General features: G+C 42.3%; 11 non-coding genes across 11 annotated transcripts; all 11 read right to left on the reverse strand.

Moving 5' to 3' along the window:
- Nucleotides 1–4,240: 4,240 nt before the first annotated feature.
- LOC141218991 (U2 spliceosomal RNA) lies at nucleotides 4,241–4,431 on the reverse strand. The gene has a single exon (XR_012287619.1). It is a non-coding gene; the product is annotated as a U2 spliceosomal RNA (small nuclear RNA).
- A 1,115-nt stretch (nucleotides 4,432–5,546) lies between these two features.
- LOC141218992 (U2 spliceosomal RNA) lies at nucleotides 5,547–5,737 on the reverse strand. The gene has a single exon (XR_012287620.1). It is a non-coding gene; the product is annotated as a U2 spliceosomal RNA (small nuclear RNA).
- Nucleotides 5,738–6,852: 1,115 nt separating this feature from the next.
- On the reverse strand, nucleotides 6,853–7,043 carry LOC141218993 (U2 spliceosomal RNA). The gene has a single exon (XR_012287621.1). It is a non-coding gene; the product is annotated as a U2 spliceosomal RNA (small nuclear RNA).
- Nucleotides 7,044–8,158: 1,115 nt separating this feature from the next.
- Nucleotides 8,159–8,349, reverse strand: LOC141218994 (U2 spliceosomal RNA). Its single transcript, XR_012287622.1, has one exon. It is a non-coding gene; the product is annotated as a U2 spliceosomal RNA (small nuclear RNA).
- Nucleotides 8,350–9,464: 1,115 nt separating this feature from the next.
- LOC141219200 (U2 spliceosomal RNA) lies at nucleotides 9,465–9,661 on the reverse strand. The gene has a single exon (XR_012287821.1). It is a non-coding gene; the product is annotated as a U2 spliceosomal RNA (small nuclear RNA).
- Nucleotides 9,662–16,052: 6,391 nt separating this feature from the next.
- Nucleotides 16,053–16,243, reverse strand: LOC141219154 (U2 spliceosomal RNA). Its single transcript, XR_012287783.1, has one exon. It is a non-coding gene; the product is annotated as a U2 spliceosomal RNA (small nuclear RNA).
- A 1,115-nt stretch (nucleotides 16,244–17,358) lies between these two features.
- Nucleotides 17,359–17,549, reverse strand: LOC141218996 (U2 spliceosomal RNA). Its single transcript, XR_012287624.1, has one exon. It is a non-coding gene; the product is annotated as a U2 spliceosomal RNA (small nuclear RNA).
- Nucleotides 17,550–18,667: 1,118 nt separating this feature from the next.
- On the reverse strand, nucleotides 18,668–18,858 carry LOC141218997 (U2 spliceosomal RNA). Its single transcript, XR_012287625.1, has one exon. It is a non-coding gene; the product is annotated as a U2 spliceosomal RNA (small nuclear RNA).
- Nucleotides 18,859–19,973: 1,115 nt separating this feature from the next.
- LOC141218998 (U2 spliceosomal RNA) lies at nucleotides 19,974–20,164 on the reverse strand. The gene has a single exon (XR_012287626.1). It is a non-coding gene; the product is annotated as a U2 spliceosomal RNA (small nuclear RNA).
- Nucleotides 20,165–21,279: 1,115 nt separating this feature from the next.
- LOC141218999 (U2 spliceosomal RNA) lies at nucleotides 21,280–21,470 on the reverse strand. Its single transcript, XR_012287627.1, has one exon. It is a non-coding gene; the product is annotated as a U2 spliceosomal RNA (small nuclear RNA).
- A 1,115-nt stretch (nucleotides 21,471–22,585) lies between these two features.
- LOC141219000 (U2 spliceosomal RNA) lies at nucleotides 22,586–22,776 on the reverse strand. Its single transcript, XR_012287628.1, has one exon. It is a non-coding gene; the product is annotated as a U2 spliceosomal RNA (small nuclear RNA).
- Between the last annotated feature and the right edge of the window lie 538 nt (nucleotides 22,777–23,314).

Here is a 23,314-nt window from a genome sequence, read left to right on the forward strand (position 1 = left end):
GAACAAGAGGGTGTAGAGGCAGTGGAAGAACTAGAAGAAGAGAACCCCATGGCACAGAGCACCAGTCTGAAAAAGACGAAATCAGGTTAAACCCCATAAGCATGATACAAATAGAGAAACCTGATGATCAGGATAGTGGTATATATAACTTATCGAGCTATACACTTACTAATGATGAACGCTCCCTTCTCAGTAAGGGGCTCTCATTTTGTCCCACAGCAGAAATGGATACATTCTCGCTTTACCTTGACTTTAATGAGTTTTTTAGGAAACTCACTGTACAAAGACATTTTTTACTTGAAGAAAAAAATGGTAAAAATGTTAAGAGAAAACCCCCCTATGATGAACAAGAGACAGAAAAAGATAGAACCACAATAGATGAAATGATACATGTAGACATCAAACACCCAAATAAAAAATTTTATCCTTTACACCATAAGGGGTCACATATTGAGGCATTCCAACAATTAATATTAAAGGAAGTAAGGTCAATTCCCCGCATGAAAATGAGAGATAATTTGAAAAAAGAAGAGAGAGCAGCCATTGAATCTATCAGAGAAAATAATGATATTATCATTCGTAATGCAGATAAGGGAGGAGGAATTGTCCTTATGGATAGATCTTGGTATGTGGAAGAGGGCATGAGAATATTGAGTGATACGGAATTTTATGAGAAGTTGGAGGATGATCCTAATATCAGTATCTTTATAAAGTATAATCTTCTAATTAAGAAAGCTTATGAAAAGGGAATACTCAATAAAAAAGAAAAGAACTTTTTAGACATTGCACAATATAGAATACCTTTTTTCTATTTTCTGCCCAAACTGCATAAAGACCCAAAAAATCCTCCTGGACGCCCAATAATATCAGGGATCCAATCCATTACAAGTAATCTATCGCATTATGTAGATTTATTTTTGCAGACATATGTTCTGAGATTAACATCATATCTAAAGGACTCGTCACAATTAATTAAAGAATTAAGGGCTCTACCACCCATGGAGGGATGCGTTTTTCTCTCTCTGGATGTAGTGGCGCTCTACAATAATATTTCACATACATTGGGAATAAAGGTCATCAAAGAGGTTTTAACTGGAGACACTAATATGCCTATAGACCAAAGAGAATTCATTCTGAACGCAATAGCGTTCATATTGGAGAACAATGTGTTTTCCTTTGAGGATGGGTTATATAAACAGATCAAGGGCTGCGCGATGGGGACGAGATTCGCACCAAGCTATGCTAACCTTTTTATGGGTGCGGTGGAATCCGTCCTCATCGCGCAGCCGGGATCATCCACGAGTGGAGTACTTTTCTATAGGCGCTTTATAGATGATTTATTCATTATATGGCATGGATCAATGGAGGAGGCATTGAGCTTTGCGGACAAACTAAATCACAATGATTGGGGGTTAAAATTCACGGCCACAGCATCATCCACTTCTCTCCAATTCTTAGATCTATGGGTACAGTTCGACCACCTGGGGAGAATATTCACATCCACGTTTTTTAAACCAGTAGATGTGAATAGCTACCTCAAATTCAACAGTGGACACCTTCCTGGATGGATCAAAAATGTGCCTTATGGGCAGTATTGGAGAGTCAGGAAAAACTGTACTCTGGATTCTGACTTTAAGGTGGAATCCAAGATTCTCAAAAAGAGATTTTTGGAAAAAGGCTATCCAAAAAAACTTTTAAAAGATGCATATAAAAGAACATGCACTCTATCACAGGACTCGTGCTTGGACAGAAGGGAGAATCCGGATAGGGCTTCTGTAAGGACAGAGGAAAAGACAAAGTGGAGTTTAATTACTACATTTTGCCAATCCAGGTCGGTAGTACGGGAGTTATTACAAAAACATTGGTTTATTTTAAAAGGTGACCCCATTCTCTCCAAAAGTATCCCAGAGAAACCAAATATTATCTTTAGGAAGAATAGAAGTTTAAAAACCTTGCTTGCTCCTAGCAACACGAATAGAAAAAAGAAAAAAATAAGGGATGTGACGACTAATCCTAACACAGGAGGCTGCTTCACATGCAATACACCTAAATGTATGTGTTGTGGCGTTATAATCAATAATGCAAAAACCTTTAAATCTAATACCACTAATGAGGTTTTCCAGATCAAGCAGAGATTAACATGCCAATCCACCTATGTAGTGTACTTGCTGGAGTGCCCTTGTGGCTTGCAATACATCGGCCGGACAATTCAGACCGCCCATGCCCGATTAAATAAACATAGATCTAATATAAGGGCAGGATATCAATTACATAGTGTCTCCAGACACTATGCAAACCATCACCACAAAGACCCGAGTAAGATGAAAATAACCATTATTGACCACATTGTGGATAATGGACCAGAACGATTGAGTACACTTATAAAGAAAGAAAGTTTTTGGATATACAAAATGGGCACTTTGTACCCTGAGGGTTTGAACCTTACGATTGAAAACACATCAAACCATTAAATCTGAGAAGGTTTAATGTTGTCCCTCTCATATCTTTCTCGGGTTGTCATCAGCCGTTTAATGATGGCTTGCGGGGCTACCTGCACAGGATTAAAGGTATGGTATGACGTAGCATAGCAGGAGATTTGCTTGCCCTTTCGGGCTGGTATTTAGTTCTTTTTTCATGTTGTCGTCAGTTACTTAGTTTACTGGAAGCATAGGTTCCGATCATGATACTGGATAGCATTGGGTTTTATGAGTTTTATTATAGCAGTGGGCAATTGTACAAGGTTATTTTCGGCTATTTTATATGAAAGTGTACTGTCTCTTTAAGAAACTTAACTTTAGATTTGGGGGTTGACAATCGTAGTATAGCATTGTCAGGACACTCTGGTAAGGTTCCCAGGGTGTTTTTAAACATTTATGGGGTTTATAATCGCAGTGGGCAAGGGTACAAGGTTATTTTCGGCCATTTTATATGAAAGTGTACTGTCTCTTTAAGAAATCCAACTTTTGAATTGGGGGCTGGAAACTGCAGTATAGCATTGTCAGGACACTCTGGTAAGGTTCCCAGGGTGTTTTTAAATATTTATGGGGTTTATAATCGTAGTGGGTAATTGTACAGGGTTATTTTCGGCCATTTTATATGAAAGTGCACTGTCTCTTTAAGAAATTCAACTTTTGAATTGGGGGCTGGAAACTGCAGTATAACACTGTCAAGACACCCCAAGAAGGTCCCCAGGATGATTTTAATAATTTTTAATAGTTGGTAATAAATATATTTAAAAAAAAAAAAAAAAAAAAAAAACTTATTTATTTTTTTACAAATAGGAAGTTTTTACTAAGAATTGTGATTTTAAGAATCCATGTAGGGATTTTTTAGTGCACAATGCTGTTTCCAGGGGAAATAAGAGGTTAATTGGTTAAGAATGTATTATATGGAGTTTTTCAATGAAAGGGTTAATTGATTACAACACGTGGTCTAAATTTTGTAAAATACCACCCCTTTATAAAGCTGTCATTGTAACATTCCCCGTTACCCCACCTGATGAAGACGGCTTAGACCGTTGAAACGCGTTGTGGCAGTGGTATTGGAGGAAGAATAAAAGTCGGTTGACATCTACTAAATTGTCCAGTATTCCTTTGGCGCTCCCTGAGACCGCTGCACCATTGTTTACTTATAAGCAACAGTTTAACAGAATGCCACAGACTAATCAACCAAACTTTTTGGGTTGGGTTCTCTTTTATAGTCTGCAGGCATTAAATGAAAGAAGTCAGTGTTCCAGCAGAAGGAGACAACGTTTCAGAAAAGGCATTGTAGCAAACCAAAAAAGAAATTTTAAGCGCAGCAGAGTAACCAGCGCACATACCTGTTAGCTCAGGTGAGTTTAAAAGGCTGCTGTTGATAACAAGGGCATTTGCTAAATAGATGGTGTGTGTGCAACAATATACTGAAAGGTCAATTATATTGTGCAGCTTATCTCACCACCTGTAGTTATTTAGGTGAAAGCTCCAAAATGCTTGCCTAATATGTCTGTTTATCCAAAAGGAAGTAAAAAGGGAGAGCTAGAAAGATAGCATTGCATCACATTACATGGCAATGCAATGCACAGTTGCTGAAGTTGAACCAAAATGAGCTTGTAATCTGGCTTCTGCAACTTTGAACATGAAAAATCCAATGAGGAGAAGAAAAGCAAAGCCAAAGAGTCCATCCCAAAATCCGACAAACAAGCAAAATGAACAAAAAACATTGAATTCAATTCTTTCTGATTTTAGAAACTGCATTAAAGAAGGGGTGCACCGGTCCTGGAGATACTGCAATACCAGGTCAATGCGTGGAGTGGACAGAGCAAGCTCTTTTTCCATCTCCCTGTTCTAAAAATCCATTTAATATATGGTCCCCAGATAGGGGACGTATCAGATATTAAACTGATAAGAACAGATACTACACTTGATCTTAGCCAAAAGGCCGAGAAGCGATAACCAGAATTGGTTTCAAACTACGGAGCCACCCAAGGATCCTGAAAAGTCCATTTGTGGAGATGAGCTCCTGGACTCCCGTTAAGAAGACATGTTGTCAACCTCTAGATCCCTTACATGCCTGCACTTTTCGGCTTGCTGCTGCTGCAATCCACGCGTTTTAGATCTGCATAACTCCACCTCTTTAAACACAGCACCTTCACCCCCTGCTGTTCCCACCCGCCTCAACACCGTTGGAAGGGAGGAGAACCAATTAAGGCGGGGGGTGGGGTGGAACGAGCAGCTGTCTACCCTTAGCAGGAGGGCTCCTGATTACATACCTCTCCTGCTGCTGCTGCTGCTGGCTGTCCAGCAGCAGACTGAAGGTGGCTGCTGCTGTGCACAGGTATATAAAGGCTCAGAGCCTATTATGACACGCGCAGCCAGCGTTCCATTGCCACATTCCATCTACTGCAGGCAGGATACCTGGCTGGCTGAATGTCGCTGAGAAGCTCACAGAGACCGCCATAAGCAACAGTTTAACAGAATGCCACAGACTAATCAACCAAACTTTTTGGGTTGGGTTCTCTTTTATAGTCTGCAGGCATTAAATGAAAGAAGTCAGTGTTCCAGCAGAAGGAGACAACGTTTCAGAAAAGGCATTGTAGCAAACCAAAAAAGAAATTTTAAGCGCAGCAGAGTAACCAGCGCACATACCTGTTAGCTCAGGTGAGTTTAAAAGGCTGCTGTTGATAACAAGGGCATTTGCTAAATAGATGGTGTGTGTGCAACAATATACTGAAAGGTCAATTATATTGTGCAGCTTATCTCATCACCTGTAGTTATTTAGGTAAAAGCTCCAAAATGCTTGCCTAATATGTCTGTTTATCCAAAAGGAAGTAAAAAGGGAGAGCTAGAAAGATAGCATTGCATCACATTACATGGCAATGCAATGCACAGTTGCTGAAGTTGAACCAAAATGAGCTTGTAATCTGGCTTCTGCAACTTTGAACATGAAAAATCCAATGAGGAGAAGAAAAGCAAAGCCAAAGAATCCATCCCAAAATCCGACAAACAAGCAAAATGAACAAAAAACATTGAATTCAATTCTTTCTGATTTTAGAAACTGCATTAAAGAAGGGGTGCACCGGTCCTGGAGATACTGCAATACCAGGTCAATGCGTGGAGTGGACAGAGCAAGCTCTTTTTCCATCTCCCTGTTCTAAAAATCCATTTAATATATGGTCCCCAGATAGGGGACGTATCAGATATTAAACTGATAAGAACAGATACTACACTTGATCTTAGCCAAAAGGCCGAGAAGCGATAACCAGAATTGGTTTCAAACTACGGAGCCACCCAAGGATCCTGAAAAGTCCATTTGTGGAGATGAGCTCCTGGACTCCCGTTAAGAAGACATGTTGTCAACCTCTAGATCCCTTACATGCCTGCACTTTTCGGCTTGCTGCTGCTGCAATCCACGCGTTTTAGATCTGCATAACTCCACCTCTTTAAACACAGCACCTTCACCCCCTGCTGTTCCCACCCGCCTCAACACCGTTGGAAGGGAGGAGAACCAATTAAGGCGGGGGGTGGGGTGGAACGAGCAGCTGTCTACCCTTAGCAGGAGGGCTCCTAATTACATACCTCTCCTGCTGCTGCTGCTGCTGGCTGTCCAGCAGCAGACTGAAGGTGGCTGCTGCTGTGCACAGGTATATAAAGGCTCAGAGCCTATTATGACACGCGCAGCCAGCGTTCCATTGCCACATTCCATCTACTGCAGGCAGGATACCTGGCTGGCTGAATGTCGCTGAGAAGCTCACAGAGACCGCCATAAGCAACAGTTTAACAGAATGCCACAGACTAATCAACCAAACTTTTTGGGTTGGGTTCTCTTTTATAGTCTGCAGGCATTAAATGAAAGAAGTCAGTGTTCCAGCAGAAGGAGACAACGTTTCAGAAAAGGCATTGTAGCAAACCAAAAAAGAAATTTTAAGCGCAGCAGAGTAACCAGCGCACATACCTGTTAGCTCAGGTGAGTTTAAAAGGCTGCTGTTGATAACAAGGGCATTTGCTAAATAGATGGTGTGTGTGCAACAATATACTGAAAAGTCAATTATATTGTGCAGCTTATCTCGCCACCTGTAGTTATTTAGGTGAAAGCTCCAAAATGCTTGCCTAATATGTCTGTTTATCCAAAAGGAAGTAAAAAGGGAGAGCTAGAAAGATAGCATTGCATCACATTACATGGCAATGCAATGCACAGTTGCTGAAGTTGAACCAAAATGAGCTTGTAATCTGGCTTCTGCAACTTTGAACATGAAAAATCCAATGAGGAGAAGAAAAGCAAAGCCAAAGAGTCCATCCCAAAATCCGACAAACAAGCAAAATGAACAAAAAACATTGAATTCAATTCTTTCTGATTTTAGAAACTGCATTAAAGAAGGGGTGCACCGGTCCTGGAGATACTGCAATACCAGGTCAATGCGTGGAGTGGACAGAGCAAGCTCTTTTTCCATCTCCCTGTTCTAAAAATCCATTTAATATATGGTCCCCAGATAGGGGACGTATCAGATATTAAACTGATAAGAACAGATACTACACTTGATCTTAGCCAAAAGGCCGAGAAGCGATAACCAGAATTGGTTTCAAACTACGGAGCCACCCAAGGATCCTGAAAAGTCCATTTGTGGAGATGAGCTCCTGGACTCCCGTTAAGAAGACATGTTGTCAACCTCTAGATCCCTTACATGCCTGCACTTTTCGGCTTGCTGCTGCTGCAATCCACGCGTTTTAGATCTGCATAACTCCACCTCTTTAAACACAGCACCTTCACCCCCTGCTGTTCCCACCCGCCTCAACACCGTTGGAAGGGAGGAGAACCAATTAAGGCGGGGGGTGGGGTGGAACGAGCAGCTGTCTACCCTTAGCAGGAGGGCTCCTGATTACATACCTCTCCTGCTGCTGCTGCTGCTGGCTGTCCAGCAGCAGACTGAAGGTGGCTGCTGCTGTGCACAGGTATATAAAGGCTCAGAGCCTATTATGACACGCGCAGCCAGCGTTCCATTGCCACATTCCATCTACTGCAGGCAGGATACCTGGCTGGCTGAATGTCGCTGAGAAGCTCACAGAGACCGCCATAAGCAACAGTTTAACAGAATGCCACAGACTAATCAACCAAACTTTTTGGGTTGGGTTCTCTTTTATAGTCTGCAGGCATTAAATGAAAGAAGTCAGTGTTCCAGCAGAAGGAGACAACGTTTCAGAAAAGGCATTGTAGCAAACCAAAAAAGAAATTTTAAGCGCAGCAGAGTAACCAGCGCACATACCTGTTAGCTCAGGTGAGTTTAAAAGGCTGCTGTTGATAACAAGGGCATTTGCTAAATAGATGGTGTGTGTGCAACAATATACTGAAAGGTCAATTATATTGTGCAGCTTATCTCACCACCTGTAGTTATTTAGGTGAAAGCTCCAAAATGCTTGCCTACTATGTCTGTTTATCCAAAAGGAAGTAAAAAGGGAGAGCTAGAAAGATAGCATTGCATCACATTACATGGCAATGCAATGCACAGTTGCTGAAGTTGAACCAAAATGAGCTTGTAATCTGGCTTCTGCAACTTTGAACATGAAAAATCCAATGAGGAGAAGAAAAGCAAAGCCAAAGAGTCCATCCCAAAATCCGACAAACAAGCAAAATGAACAAAAAACATTGAATTCAATTCTTTCTGATTTTAGAAACTGCATTAAAGAAGGGGTGCACCGGTCCTGGAGATACTGCAATACCAGGTCAATGCGTGGAGTGGACAGAGCAAGCTCTTTTTCCATCTCCCTGTTCTAAAAATCCATTTAATATATGGTCCCCAGATAGGGGACGTATCAGATATTAAACTGATAAGAACAGATACTACACTTGATCTTAGCCAAAAGGCCGAGAAGCGATAACCAGAATTGGTTTCAAACTACGGAGCCACCCAAGGATCCTGAAAAGTCCATTTGTGGAGATGAGCTCCTGGACTCCCGTTAAGAAGACATGTTGTCAACCTCTAGATCCCTTACATGCCTGCACTTTTCGGCTTGCTGCTGCTGCAATCCACGCGTTTTAGATCTGCATAACTCCACCTCTTTAAACACAGCACCTTCACCCCCTGCTGTTCCCACCCGCCTCAACACCGTTGGAAGGGAGGAGAACCAATTAAGGCGGGGGGTGGGGTGGAACGAGCAGCTGTCTACCCTTAGCAGGAGGACTCCTGATTACATACCTCTCCTGCTGCTGCTGCTGCTGGCTGTCCAGCAGCAGACTGAAGGTGGCTGCTGCTGTGCACAGGTATATAAAGGCTCAGAGCCTATTATGACACGCGCAGCCAGCGTTCCATTGCCACATTCCATCTACTGCAGGCAGGATACCTGGCTGGCTGAATGTCGCTGAGAAGCTCACAGAGACCGCCATAAGCAACAGTTTAACAGAATGCCACAGACTAATCAACCAAACTTTTTGGGTTGGGTTCTCTTTTATAGTCTGCAGGCATTAAATGAAAGAAGTCAGTGTTCCAGCAGAAGGAGACAACGTTTCAGAAAAGGCATTGTAGCAAACCAAAAAAGAAATTTTAAGCGCAGCAGAGTAACCAGCGCACATACCTGTTAGCTCAGGTGAGTTTAAAAGGCTGCTGTTGATAACAAGGGCATTTGCTAAATAGATGGTGTGTGTGCAACAATATACTGAAAGGTCAATTATATTGTGCAGCTTATCTCACCACCTGTAGTTATTTAGGTGAAAGCTCCAAAATGCTTGCCTAATATGTCTGTTTATCCAAAAGGAAGTAAAAAGGGAGAGCTAGAAAGATAGCATTGCATCACATTACATGGCAATGCAATGCACAGTTGCTGAAGTTGAACCAAAATGAGCTTGTAATCTGGCTTCTGCAACTTTGAACATGAAAAATCCAATGAGGAGAAGAAAAGCAAAGCCAAAGAGTCCATCCCAAAATCCGACAAACAAGCAAAATGAACAAAAAACATTGAATTCAATTCTTTCTGATTTTAGAAACTGCATTAAAGAAGGGGTGCACCGGTCCTGGAGATACTGCAATACCAGGTCAATGCGTGGAGTGGACAGAGCAAGCTCTTTTTCCATCTCCCTGTTCTAAAAATCCATTTAATATATGGTCCCCAGATAGGGGACGTATCAGATATTAAACTGATAAGAACAGATTTTTTTTTTTTTTTTTTAATTTGGCTATCCCCTGCAGAGGGATAAAACCGTTTATTAAAACTTTAACAAATTACAAGCATAATTAAACAAATACCAAACGTTAAAAGACAAATGAAATTTACAAAACAAAAAAATACAAAGATTTTAAATAATTAGGTTCCATTGGTCAACAAGCCATTTTTTGGAAATATGTACATTCTTCTTTTTGTCAATTAAATAATAAGTATACATTTCACATAAACATAAACTTAAAACATCATTCACTGATAAAACATCTTGTTTAAAAATAGCAATGTTGCGCGCTTTCCAGAGAGATGACTTGGCGCAGTTCACTGTCTTCCAAGCCATTGTGTACTGGTCCATTGTGGGGCATTCCATAAGTCCGTATAGCACAGTTTTATATGTAAAGTCCTTGAGGTCTGCCACCCTTTCCAGTAGGGGGAGCAGTCTTCTCCAGAAATCCTTTGCAAAATTACATGTCCATAATAGATGTTCCACCGTTTCCTCGTCTTGGCATCCGGCTCTTGGGCAGATGGCAGACCTCACAAAACCTCTTCTGTATTGGAATGCCCGGCAAGGAAGACAGCGGTGCATGCAACTCCAAGCCAGATCTCTCTGTTCATTAAAAAGATAAAAAACGTTAATCATTTTCCAGATAGACATAGATTTGTCATCATCATATCTGTCAACATTACATATTTCCTCACTTTTACGTATTTCTTTAATTAGCTTCTTACTATTTCTTAATTCCTCTATTTTCTTAGTCCCTAAATTAAAATCGGACACTATTTTCCTTAAAATCTCATAATGCGTCGACAAATTAAAAGCATGGGGCACAGATATATTAACTTCATACCATCCAAACTTTCTCATAAAAAATCCTGTATTAAAACGCATAAAAAAGGACCAATAGTGATTCTTAAAAAGGGCATTAAAACAGTAAACGAACAGATGGATTAAAAGAAACCTATTAAAATCTGGAAAATCTTTACCACCTTTTACTTTTGATTTCATCACGATTTCTCTTTTCAGCTTTTCCATTTTTGAGTTCCAAAAGAAGGTAAAACAGGTTTTGGTTATCTTTTTTAAAACATTAACAGGCGGGGGGAAAACCATGCTAAGATACAATAAAAGAGGTAAAATCACCATCTTTAAAACCAATACTTTACCCTCCATTGTAAGTCTCCTCATGTTCCACATACATATTTTCGTATTTATTTTCTGTGTAACTGTTTCCCAACTATTATAACCATCATTATTTTCAGTGAATGATATACCTAAAATGGAAATGGATTCGGAGACATTAATTGGTACATCACGTAAAATCATCCCCCCCAACACTTAAAATGTTACACTTATTAAAATTGATTTTAAAACCAGAAGCTAGACAAAAGGATTGCACTTGATGGAGAGTGGCCGTAAGTGATGGTGCATCTGTACACAAGACCGCCACGTCATCCATGTAGCCTACAACCTTGGCCTCCAAACCACCGCTTCCAGGCAGAGGGACACCGCATATCTGTTTATTTTGGCGTATTGCACATAACATTGGTTCCAGTGCACAGATAAACAGTAGGGGGGACAGAGGGCATCCCTGTTTCACCCCTGACCGTAAAAATACCTCTTGTGTCTTAAAACCATTCACTAAAATCTTACTTGTACAATCCTTGTAAAATGCTTTAAGCGATAGTAAAAACCCTTCTGGTATGCCCATTTTCTCTAAAACTTTAAAAAGATAAAAGTGTGAGACACGGTCAAATGCTTTTTCAAAATCAATAGATAAAATCGCTATTTTCCCCTTTCTGTCTTTCACATCCTCAATACAGTCTTTCACTAAATTCAGATTGTCCCATATACTGCACCCCGGCACCCCACACACTTGATTAGAATGAATAACTTTGCTGATGACTTCTTTTAGACGATTTGCACAAATTTTAGCCATTATTTTATAGTCACAATTTAAAAGTGTTATTGGTCTCCAGTTTTCTAATTTTGATTTATCGCCTTTTTTGTATAGGAGGGAGACTTCACCTTTCTTCCAGGAATTTAATAAAACCTTATTATTAAAAACCTCAGTAAACAAATAAAACAAATCATCTTTTAAAATATCATAAAAACATACATAAAATTCTATTGGGATGCCATCAGGACCAGGGACCTTTCCAGTTTTAAAACTTTTAATAGTTTTTAACACTTCTTGTTCCGTTAAAACTTGGGATAAAAACTCTTGGGATGCGGGATCTAAAACAGCTGTTAGTCCTTGCAGCGAATCATCCATTAATTTATTATTTATATTTTTTCCATTAAAAAGATTAGAAAAAAAAACCTCAACTTTACCCAGCATATTTTTTATATTATTCTCACCATCTATATGGTCAATTATCACTTTTTCTTTTTTATTTTTCCTAAAAAAATATCTGGAACACTTTTCATTTTCTTCTATATGTTGTACTCTAGAACGAAAAATTATCTCTTTTCCTTTTTGTTCTAGCCATTTTGAAATCTCTTCTTTTAAGTTTGAAATATCAAGTTGTACATCTATCCCATTGTCTCTGAGCTTAAATAATGTTTGTAGGCGGGTATTTAAAATTCTATATTCTTCATATTTTTCTTTGGCTCTACATATACTCTTTTTAATAAAAAAGTCTTTTATTTTTACTTTCATTCTATCCCACCATACACTCATAGTCTCATTTGTTTTTTTCCCTTTTCTACATTTCCTATAAAACTCAATAAAATCTGATAAAATCTGCGGGTCGGTTAAAAGGGATACGTTCATTTTCCAGCTTTTCTTACCACATTTTTTGTTGTCATTTACTTTTATGGTAAAGGATAAAAGTTTATGGTCTGAAAATATATTAGTTAAAACTTCACATTTGGCAGGTATTGTTTTATCTGAACCAAAAATAAAATCAATCCTAGAGCTACAATTAGCATTGCTCCAAGTGAAACCGGCGTCCTCTGGGCTATCACTATGACACTCTTTATATATGTCTATCAATTTAGCATCTTTGACTATATCATGTAGCATACCTGAGGTTTTATCGTAGTTCCTGCTTACAGAGCTGGAGCGCCGGTTTTCACCTTTTAAAACACAATTAAAATCCCCTGCTAAGATAAAAGGTTCAGAGTTATTAATAAATAATGGTAAAAGATCAAGCATTTCGGCTCTTTCATTTTTCTCTGGGGATCCATAAAAATTTAAAAACTGCCATCTAATACCATCAATAAAAGCTTTCACTAATAAAATACGACCTGGTAAAATTTCCTGAATAAAATCAATTAAAACGTTCCCTTTAAAAAGTATGGCTACACCCGCTGATCCTGCAGCATTCGATCCGGACCAGACAGATGGCCCACACTTCCACTCATCTTTATATTTTTGATATGACATTTCATGTGGGATATTACATTCTTGCAGAAAAAATACAGATGCAGTAAAACACGTAAAAAAATTAAAAAGAGCAGTTCTTCTCGTGTTAGATTTTATGCCTCTCACGTTGAGGGAAATACCTTTCAGTTCAGCCATCATTAGAAAATGTAGAAATTTTACTTAGGTAACTAAGAGCAACGGATTTACCTGTCCGATGAACCTGATCAGACCACTGGGCTTACGCCTCCCTCCTCATCTGATAGTATCGTCACGAGAGTCTCCGTGGAGGAGGAAAGATTACCACATTTATATAAACCCGACGCTACACTGGCATAGCTCGGAGGGCTGGCTGGCAGAACCCGCTGGGTCTCCATTGGCTGGCCATGCAGTTCCTCATCAGGTGGGTCCCCGAGGGGTTCCGACGCCCCTGTTTGACCTGTAGAAGGTCGTCCTAAAGGAGGAGGTTGCGCACAAGGCAGAGCCTCTGACTCTTCAGAGGCAGCAAGATCCCGGTCCCCACCTGTAGCAGCGGAGACCGAAACCCCTGAGGGTCCTGCGTCCACGTCCCCTTCTGGAGAAGTGTCCATCTGTTCACCTCCTGCTGCCTCCTCCGAACCACCCTTTTTCTTTTTCTTAGGACCCACCTTTATCCACTCAGCGCCCTCAGCACTAGGAGACCCAGACTGGGCATGGGCTTCTGTGTCGGCCTTTTGCCGGTCCCTTTTGACCTTACCAGTAGTGCCCTTCTGCTCCTTCTCAGCCCTCCTTTTGGACTCCCGCAGGTCCTGCAGCCAGGTTTTGGGATTTGGTATTTTACCTGTCATAGACTCTGGAGACACTTCACTATTTGGTACGCCCTTATTGTCTCCAGAGGCTCCAGGTTGTTGTTCCTCCTCCTGAGGGGTGGTCTGATCTTTTGGTCCTTGGTCGGACGTCTTGGACTTCCCCTTTTGCTCATCTTCCCGAAATCTGTGAGGGCAAGAAAAATAAAAGTGACCTGGAGTCTGGCAAAAACTGCATTTCTTTTCCTTAGGGCATTCTTTTGTCTCATGTTCTTCACTAGCACAATTTCTACATGATACATGACAGTTTTCTTTTGAATGACCATAGCGCCCACAATTTCTGCAATATACTGGCATCCCAGAAAAGAAGAAATCCCCATTTGTTTGCCCAATTTTGAAACGGGCAGGGGGGAGCCGTATACCACCTGGTGTATTTGGATCTCTTGTACACTTCACAAGGAATTTCCACTTAGATGTCCATATGTTATATTCGTTTAATATCTTCCCAATACATTTAACACTTTTAAAATAAATTGCTAGAAATGACATTACTTCTGGAGCAGAAACAAAGGGCGAAAATATTTTTACAATAACCAGTCTTACCTCATCCAGGACGTGCTCAACAATTTGTATCCCTTTCAAAACAGGACTATTTTCAACTTTTTTTAACTTTTCTAGTACATCTCTAAAAATACCTTCTCCGGTGAATGTGATGTCATAGTCACCTCTTCTGGGATAATCCTGGATGGACAGAATTTCATTCCTTTGTACGCCAAGAAGGTTCCTGAGCACGTCCTGGACTACATACCCTAATTTCCTCATATCCGAGCCACCCGCCGTGAAGTGAACTCGGATAGAGTTTTTTAGCCTCGCATAAAGAGGCACGAGGTTAGGGTCAACCTCCATGGAAAACGGCAACAAGGTTGCAAATTGCAGCCGCTTGCAATCTGCGCTCCCAGTGTTCTTGCAGCGAAAAACACCTGGAAGCTGGGGGATCGCAACTCGTTACCCTGGGACTAAGCCCTCTCCCTAATAGCAGCAAGCAGGTTAAGTCCACCAAAGTGGACGATCCTGCCAGGCCAAGGAGAGGGGTACCCGAGTGCCCTTCAACCACAATCTCCTGCAATAAAGCACTTGATCGTAGCCAAAAGGCCGAGAAGCGATAACCAGAATTGGTTTCAAACTACGGAGCCACCCAAGGATCCTGAAAAGTCCATTTGTGGAGATGAGCTCCTGGACTCCCGTTAAGAAGACATGTTGTCAACCTCTAGATCCCTTACATGCCTGCACTTTTCGGCTTGCTGCTGCTGCAATCCACGCGTTTTAGATCTGCATAACTCCACCTCTTTAAACACAGCACCTTCACCCCCTGCTGTTCCCACCCGCCTCAACACCGTTGGAAGGGAGGAGAACCAATTAAGGCGGGGGGTGGGGTGGAACGAGCAGCTGTCTACCCTTAGCAGGAGGGCTCCTGATTACATACCTCTCCTGCTGCTGCTGCTGCTGGCTGTCCAGCAGCAGACTGAAGGTGGCTGCTGCTGTGCACAGGTATATAAAGGCTCAGAGCCTATTATGACACGCGCAGCCAGCGTTCCATTGCCACATTCCATCTACTGCAGGCAGGATACCTGGCTGGCTGAATGTCGCTGAGAAGCTCACAGAGACCGCCATAAGCAACAGTTTAACAGAATGCCACAGACTAATCAACCAAACTTTTTGGGTTGGGTTCTCTTTTATAGTCTGCAGGCATTAAATGAAAGAAGTCAGTGTTCCAGCAGAAGGAGACAACGTTTCAGAAAAGGCATTGTAGCAAACCAAAAAAGAAATTTTAAGCGCAGCAGAGTAACCAGCGCACATACCTGTTAGCTCAGGTGAGTTTAAAAGGCTGCTGTTGATAACAAGGGCATTTGCTAAATAGATGGTGTGTGTGCAACAATATACTGAAAGGTCAATTATATTGTGCAGCTTATCTCACCACCTGTAGTTATTTAGGTGAAAGCTCCAAAATGCTTGCCTAATATGTCTGTTTATCCAAAAGGAAGTAAAAAGGGAGAGCTAGAAAGATAGCATTGCATCACATTACATGGCAATGCAATGCACAGTTGCTGAAGTTGAACCAAAATGAGCTTGCAATCTGGCTTCTGCAACTTTGAACATGAAAAATCCAATGAGGAGAAGAAAAGCAAAGCCAAAGAGTCCATCCCAAAATCCGACAAACAAGCAAAATGAACAAAAAACATTGAATTCAATTCTTTCTGATTTTAGAAACTGCATTAAAGAAGGGGTGCACCGGTCCTGGAGATACTGCAATACCAGGTCAATGCGTGGAGTGGACAGAGCAAGCTCTTTTTCCATCTCCCTGTTCTAAAAATCCATTTAATATATGGTCCCCAGATAGGGGATGTATCAGATATTAAACTGATAAGAACAGATACTACACTTGATCTTAGCCAAAAGGCCGAGAAGCGATAACCAGAATTGGTTTCAAACTACAGAGCCACCCAAGGATCCTGAAAAGTCCATTTGTGGAGATGAGCTCCTGGACTCCCGTTAAGAAGACATGTTGTCAACCTCTAGATCCCTTACATGCCTGCACTTTTCGGCTTGCTGCTGCTGCAATCCACGCGTTTTAGATCTGCATAACTCCACCTCTTTAAACACAGCACCTTCACCCCCTGCTGTTCCCACCCGCCTCAACACCGTTGGAAGGGAGGAGAACCAATTAAGGCGGGGGGTGGGGTGGAACGAGCAGCTGTCTACCCTTAGCAGGAGGGCTCCTGATTACATACCTCTCCTGCTGCTGCTGCTGCTGGCTGTCCAGCAGCAGACTGAAGGTGGCTGCTGCTGTGCACAGGTATATAAAGGCTCAGAGCCTATTATGACACGCGCAGCCAGCGTTCCATTGCCACATTCCATCTACTGCAGGCAGGATACCTGGCTGGCTGAATGTCGCTGAGAAGCTCACAGAGACCGCCATAAGCAACAGTTTAACAGAATGCCACAGACTAATCAACCAAACTTTTTGGGTTGGGTTCTCTTTTATAGTCTGCAGGCATTAAATGAAAGAAGTCAGTGTTCCAGCAGAAGGAGACAACGTTTCAGAAAAGGCATTGTAGCAAACCAAAAAAGAAATTTTAAGCGCAGCAGAGTAACCAGCGCACATACCTGTTAGCTCAGGTGAGTTTAAAAGGCTGCTGTTGATAACAAGGGCATTTGCTAAATAGATGGTGTGTGTGCAACAATATACTGAAAGGTCAATTATATTGTGCAGCTTATCTCACCACCTGTAGTTATTTAGGTGAAAGCTCCAAAATGCTTGCCTAATATGTCTGTTTATCCAAAAGGAAGTAAAAAGGGAGAGCTAGAAAAATAGCATTGCATCACATTACATGGCAATGCAATGCACAGTTGCTGAAGTTGAACCAAAATGAGCTTGTAATCTGGCTTCTGCAACTTTGAACATGAAAAATCCAATGAGGAGAAGAAAAGCAAAGCCAAAGAGTCCATCCCAAAATCCGACAAACAAGCAAAATGAACAAAAAACATTGAATTCAATTCTTTCTGATTTTAGAAACTGCATTAAAGAAGGGGTGCACCGGTCCTGGAGATACTGCAATACCAGGTCAATGCGTGGAGTGGACAGAGCAAGCTCTTTTTCCATCTCCCTGTTCTAAAAATCCATTTAATATATGGTCCCCAGATAGGGGACGTATCAGATATTAAACTGATAAGAACAGATACTACACTTGATCTTAGCCAAAAGGCCGAGAAGCGATAACCAGAATTGGTTTCAAACTACGGAGCCACCCAAGGATCCTGAAAAGTCCATTTGTGGAGATGAGCTCCTGGACTCCCGTTAAGAAGACATGTTGTCAACCTCTAGATCCCTTACATGCCTGCACTTTTCGGCTTGCTGCTGCTGCAATCCACGCGTTTTAGATCTGCATAACTCCACCTCTTTAAACACAGCACCTTCACCCCCTGCTGTTCCCACCCGCCTCAACACCGTTGGAAGGGAGGAGAACCAATTAAGGCGGGGGGTGGGGTGGAACGAGCAGCTGTCTACCCTTAGCAGGAGGGCTCCTGATTACATACCTCTCCTGCTGCTGCTGCTGCTGCTGGCTGTCCAGCAGCAGACTGAAGGTGGCTGCTGCTGTGCACAGGTATATAAAGGCTCAGAGCCTATTATGACACGCGCAGCCAGCGTTCCATTGCCACATTCCATCTACTGCAGGCAGGATACCTGACTGGCTGAATGTCGCTGAGAAGCTCACAGAGACCGCCATAAGCAACAGTTTAACAGAATGCCACAGACTAATCAACCAAACTTTTTGGGTTGGGTTCTCTTTTATAGTCTGCAGGCATTAAATGAAAGAAGTCAGTGTTCCAGCAGAAGGAGACAACGTTTCAGAAAAGGCATTGTAGCAAACCAAAAAAGAAATTTTAAGCGCAGCAGAGTAACCAGCGCACATACCTGTTAGCTCAGGTGAGTTTAAAAGGCTGCTGTTGATAACAAGGGCATTTGCTAAATAGATGGTGTGTGTGCAACAATATACTGAAAGGTCAATTATATTGTGCAGCTTATCTCACCACCTGTAGTTATTTAGGTGAAAGCTCCAAAATGCTTGCCTAATATGTCTGTTTATCCAAAAGGAAGTAAAAAGGGAGAGCTAGAAAGATAGCATTGCATCACATTACATGGCAATGCAATGCACAGTTGCTGAAGTTGAACCAAAATGAGCTTGTAATCTGGCTTCTGCAACTTTGAACATGAAAAATCCAATGAGGAGAAGAAAAGCAAAGCCAAAGAGTCCATCCCAAAATCCGACAAACAAGCAAAATGAACAAAAAACATTGAATTCAATTCTTTCTGATTTTAGAAACTGCATTAAAGAAGGGGTGCACCGGTCCTGGAGATACTGCAATACCAGGTCAATGCGTGGAGTGGACAGAGCAAGCTCTTTTTCCATCTCCCTGTTCTAAAAATCCATTTAATATATGGTCCCCAGATAGGGGACGTATCAGATATTAAACTGATAAGAACAGATACTACACTTGATCTTAGCCAAAAGGCCGAGAAGCGATAACCAGAATTGGTTTCAAACTATGGAGCCACCCAAGGATCCTGAAAAGTCCATTTGTGGAGATGAGCTCCTGGACTCCCGTTAAGAAGACATGTTGTCAACCTCTAGATCCCTTACATGCCTGCACTTTTCGGCTTGCTGCTGCTGCAATCCACGCGTTTTAGATCTGCATAACTCCACCTCTTTAAACACAGCACCTTCACCCCCTGCTGTTCCCACCCGCCTCAACACCGTTGGAAGGGAGGAGAACCAATTAAGGCGGGGGGTGGGGTGGAACGAGCAGCTGTCTACCCTTAGCAGGAGGGCTCCTGATTACATACCTCTCCTGCTGCTGCTGCTGCTGGCTGTCCAGCAGCAGACTGAAGGTGGCTGCTGCTGTGCACAGGTATATAAAGGCTCAGAGCCTATTATGACACGCGCAGCCAGCGTTCCATTGCCACATTCCATCTACTGCAGGCAGGATACCTGGCTGGCTGAATGTCGCTGAGAAGCTCACAGAGACCGCCATAAGCAACAGTTTAACAGAATGCCACAGACTAATCAACCAAACTTTTTGGGTTGGGTTCTCTTTTATAGTCTGCAGGCATTAAATGAAAGAAGTCAGTGTTCCAGCAGAAGGAGACAACGTTTCAGAAAAGGCATTGTAGCAAACCAAAAAAGAAATTTTAAGCGCAGCAGAGTAACCAGCGCACATACCTGTTAGCTCAGGTGAGTTTAAAAGGCTGCTGTTGATAACAAGGGCATTTGCTAAATAGATGGTGTGTGTGCAACAATATACTGAAAGGTCAATTATATTGTGCAGCTTATCTCACCACCTGTAGTTATTTAGGTGAAAGCTCCAAAATGCTTGCCTAATATGTCTGTTTATCCAAAAGGAAGTAAAAAGGGAGAGCTAGAAAGATAGCATTGCATCACATTACATGGCAATGCAATGCACAGTTGCTGAAGTTGAACCAAAATGAGCTTGTAATCTGGCTTCTGCAACTTTGAACATGAAAAATCCAATGAGGAGAAGAAAAGCAAAGCCAAAGAGTCCATCCCAAAATCCGACAAACAAGCAAAATGAACAAAAAACATTGAATTCAATTCTTTCTGATTTTAGAAACTGCATTAAAGAAGGGGTGCACCGGTCCTGGAGATACTGCAATACCAGGTCAATGCGTGGAGTGGACAGAGCAAGCTCTTTTTCCATCTCCCTGTTCTAAAAATCCATTTAATATATGGTCCCCAGATAGGGGACGTATCAGATATTAAACTGATAAGAACAGATACTACACTTGATCTTAGCCAAAAGGCCGAGAAGCGATAACCAGAATTGGTTTCAAACTACGGAGCCACCCAAGGATTCTGAAAAGTCCATTTGTGGAGATGAGCTCCTGGACTCCCGTTAAGAAGACATGTTGTCAACCTCTAGATCCCTTACATGCCTGCACTTTTCGGCTTGCTGCTGCTGCAATCCACGCGTTTTAGATCTGCATAACTCCACCTCTTTAAACACAGCACCTTCACCCCCTGCTGTTCCCACCCGCCTCAACACCGTTGGAAGGGAGGAGAACCAATTAAGGCGGGGGGTGGGGTGGAACGAGCAGCTGTCTACCCTTAGCAGGAGGGCTCCTGATTACATACCTCTCCTGCTGCTGCTGCTGCTGGCTGTCCAGCAGCAGACTGAAGGTGGCTGCTGCTGTGCACAGGTATATAAAGGCTCAGAGCCTATTATGACACGCGCAGCCAGCGTTCCATTGCCATATTCCATCTACTGCAGGCAGGATACCTGGCTGGCTGAATGTCGCTGAGAAGCTCACAGAGACCGCCATAAGCAACAGTTTAACAGAATGCCACAGACTAATCAACCAAACTTTTTGGGTTGGGTTCTCTTTTATAGTCTGCAGGCATTAAATGAAAGAAGTCAGTGTTCCAGCAGAAGGAGACAACGTTTCAGAAAAGGCATTGTAGCAAACCAAAAAAGAAATTTTAAGCGCAGCAGAGTAACCAGCGCACATACCTGTTAGCTCAGGTGAGTTTAAAAGGCTGCTGTTGATAACAAGGGCATTTGCTAAATAGATGGTGTGTGTGCAACAATATACTGAAAGGTCAATTATATTGTGCAGCTTATCTCACCACCTGTAGTTATTTAGGTGAAAGCTCCAAAATGCTTGCCTAATATGTCTGTTTATCCAAAAGGAAGTAAAAAGGGAGAGCTAGAAAGATAGCATTGCATCACATTACATGGCAATGCAATGCACAGTTGCTGAAGTTGAACCAAAATGAGCTTGTAATCTGGCTTCTGCAACTTTGAACATGAAAAATCCAATGAGGAGAAGAAAAGCAAAGCCAAAGAGTCCATCCCAAAATCCGACAAACAAGCAAAATGAACAAAAAACATTGAATTCAATTCTTTCTGATTTTAGAAACTGCATTAAAGAAGGGGTGCACCGGTCCTGGAGATACTGCAATACCAGGTCAATGCGTGGAGTGGACAGAGCAAGCTCTTTTTCCATCTCCCTGTTCTAAAAATCCATTTAATATATGGTCCCCAGATAGGGGACGTATCAGATATTAAACTGATAAGAACAGATACTACACTTGATCTTAGCCAAAAGGCCGAGAAGCGATAACCAGAATTGGTTTCAAACTACGGAGCCACCCAAGGATCCTGAAAAGTCCATTTGTGGAGATGAGCTCCTGGACTCCCGTTAAGAAGACATGTTGTCAACCTCTAGATCCCTTACATGCCTGCACTTTTCGGCTTGCTGCTGCTGCAATCCACGCGTTTTAGATCTGCATAACTCCACCTCTTTAAACACAGCACCTTCACCCCCTGCTGTTCCCACCCGCCTCAACACCGTTGGAAGGGAGGAGAACCAATTAAGGCGGGGGGTGGGGTGGAACGAGCAGCTGTCTACCCTTAGCAGGAGGGCTCCTGATTACATACCTCTCCTGCTGCTGCTGCTGCTGGCTGTCCAGCAGCAGACTGAAGGTGGCTGCTGCTGTGCACAGGTATATAAAGGCTCAGAGCCTATTATGACACGCGCAGTCAGCGTTCCATTGCCACATTCCATCTACTGCAGGCAGGATACCTGGCTGGCTGAATGTCGCTGAGAAGCTCACAGAGACCGCCATAAGCAACAGTTTAACAGAATGCCACAGACTAATCAACCAAACTTTTTGGGTTGGGTTCTCTTTTATAGTCTGCAGGCATTAAATGAAAGAAGTCAGTGTTCCAGCAGAAGGAGACAACGTTTCAGAAAAGGCATTGTAGCAAACCAAAAAAGAAATTTTAAGCGCAGCAGAGTAACCAGCGCACATACCTGTTAGCTCAGGTGAGTTTAAAAGGCTGCTGTTGATAACAAGGGCATTTGCTAAATAGATGGTGTGTGTGCAACAATATACTGAAAGGTAAATTATATTGTGCAGCTTATCTCACCACCTGTAGTTATTTAGGTGAAAGCTCCAAAATGCTTGCCTAATATGTCTGTTTATCCAAAAGGAAGTAAAAAGGGAGAGCTAGAAAGATAGCATTGCATCACATTACATGGCAATGCAATGCACAGTTGCTGAAGTTGAACCAAAATGAGCTTGTAATCTGGCTTCTGCAACTTTGAACATGAAAAATCCAATGAGGAGAAGAAAAGCAAAGCCAAAGAGTCCATCCCAAAATCCGACAAACAAGCAAAATGAACAAAAAACATTGAATTCAATTCTTTCTGATTTTAGAAACTGCATTAAAGAAGGGGTGCACCGGTCCTGGAGATACTGCAATACCAGGTCAATGCGTGGAGTGGACAGAGCAAGCTCTTTTTCCATCTCCCTGTTCTAAAAATCCATTTAATATATGGTCCCCAGATAGGGGACGTATCAGATATTAAACTGATAAGAACAGATACTACACTTGATCTTAGCCAAAAGGCCGAGAAGCGATAACCAGAATTGGTTTCAAACTACGGAGCCACCCAAGGATCCTGAAAAGTCCATTTGTGGAGATGAGCTCCTGGACTCCCGTTAAGAAGACATGTTGTCAACCTCTAGATCCCTTACATGCCTGCACTTTTCGGCTTGCTGCTGCTGCAATCCACGCGTTTTAGATCTGCATAACTCCACCTCTTTAAACACAGCACCTTCACCCCCTGCTGTTCCCACCCGCCTCAACACCGTTGGAAGGGAGGAGAACCAATTAAGGCGGGGGGTGGGGTGGAACGAGCAGCTGTCTACCCTTAGCAGGAGGGCTCCTGATTACATACCTCTCCTGCTGCTGCTGCTGCTGGCTGTCCAGCAGCAGACTGAAGGTGGCTGCTGCTGTGCACAGGTATATAAAGGCTCAGAGCCTATTATGACATGCGCAGCCAGCGTTCCATTGCCACATTCCATCTACTGCAGGCAGGATACCTGGCTGGCTGAATGTCGCTGAGAAGCTCACAGAGACCGCCATAAGCAACAGTTTAACAGAATGCCACAGACTA

This window comes from Phyllobates terribilis, unplaced genomic scaffold (genome assembly GCF_046119375.1).
Source record: "Phyllobates terribilis strain yellow unplaced genomic scaffold, ASM4611937v1 Scaffold_255__1_contigs__length_2797608, whole genome shotgun sequence".
Classification (NCBI taxonomy): Eukaryota; Metazoa; Chordata; class Amphibia; order Anura; family Dendrobatidae; genus Phyllobates; species Phyllobates terribilis.